We start from the raw sequence: 1,414 nt of genomic DNA, 5'->3' as shown, positions 1-1,414 counted from the left end.
TTATGTTAGATTCTTATTTCATAGAATCATAGAATCCTAGAGTTGGAATAGACCACAAGGGCCATTGAGCCCAGCCCCCTGCCAGGCAGGAAACCATCAGAGCACTCCTGACATATGGCTCCAAAGAAGGCGATCTTTCATAGCTGGTGAACCCAAGATCTCTGTTCAGATAAAAATAGAACCATTAGCCACCATCTGTTCTGGAGTGAATAGGGCAATAGGGCAAAAGGTGAAATGTTAGTTAAGGCGCCTTGTCTAGGGCAAAGGGTTATCTGGTAATTAAGGTGCCTTGTAGAGGTTAATGGTAAGGGGGCAAAGGTGATCGTTAATTAAGGTGCCTTGTAGAGGTTAATGGCTACTTGTTTGCCAATTATAAATAGAAGGAAATATAGCTCTTTGTCTCCCATAAAAGGTAATAGGAAATGGGAGTATCTTATATGATTGGTTCTAGCAATCAGCCAATAGGAAATTCAACCAGGCTGATTGGACAGAGGCAGCCAAAGGAGGAGCAAGGGGGCTGGGCTGAGGGAATATAAGTGCTGGCCATAATGGCAGGAGACCAGGCCAGAGCTTGGTAACCATATACCACTGTGCCTCTCATTTATTTGTCTGACAAATAAATTATTATTTTAATTTCTCTATTGCTGCGTTGAATATTTCATTCCAGCTAAGCGTTAACCACAAGCAGGGTGCTACATTTTATGGTGCCGTGACTCGGATAAGTGGTCTGCTGGAACGCAGCCCCTTCGCCTTACTGGGCAGGGTACAAGAGAGAGGACCACTCACTGCTTACCCAGCGCGCACTGGAAAGTTTTTTTCCAGGGGAACGCAGAAGTCTCGCCTGTCTGATACCCTGCCCACCGACGGCGACGGACCGGGGGGAACCAGAGAAATAAACAGGCAACCAACTAAGGGTAAGTGCACTAAGGGGTTTTTGGCCCTCCAATTAATTGGGAGGAAGAGAAGTCTTGATCAAACTTCTGCGTCTCAGTAAAGGGGAACTGAGTATGCTAGGTGGTTGGGTACATCAGATGGTGATCTGGTGTAGGGAAAGGGAAAGGTTGGGAGGTAGAGTATGGTGAAGTATCCAGCGCATTGTATGTATGAGAAAGTACAATTTGTAGCTGACCTGAGTGTGGAGTGGGTAGTACTTCGGTTCCCGGTAAGGCGACTTCACCCGGGCAAGGAATCTCACGAAGCGTGTGTGTGAGTGACTGAGTGGATACTTCACAGGGCCATACAATGGGAGTTGGGGGTTCAAAGGGGGAAAATACACCTCTTGAATGTATGTTAAATAATTTTAAGAAAGCCTTCTCAGGGGCATATGGAGTCAAAATGACGCCAGAGCGCTTGAGAACGTTATGTGAATTAGAGTGGCCGAAACAAAATACTGAATGGCCATCTCAGGGAACCT

The 1,414-nt window shown here is 46.3% G+C and overlaps 1 long non-coding RNA gene across 1 annotated transcript; it reads left to right on the top strand.

The window, feature by feature from the left end:
* The first annotated feature begins 257 nt into the window (after positions 1-257).
* Positions 258-639, top strand: LOC308475670. Its single transcript, XR_013985360.1, has 2 exons — positions 258-297; positions 348-639. It is a non-coding gene; the product is annotated as an uncharacterized lncRNA (long non-coding RNA).
* The last annotated feature ends 775 nt before the right edge of the window (positions 640-1,414 follow it).

The sequence above is a fragment of the Podarcis pityusensis genome (assembly GCF_964106645.2).
Source record: "Podarcis pityusensis genome assembly, chromosome: 4".
Classification (NCBI taxonomy): domain Eukaryota; kingdom Metazoa; phylum Chordata; class Lepidosauria; order Squamata; family Lacertidae; genus Podarcis; species Podarcis pityusensis.
Note: the sequence above shows the minus strand (reverse complement) of the source record. Positions and strands in the feature narration are given on the sequence as shown.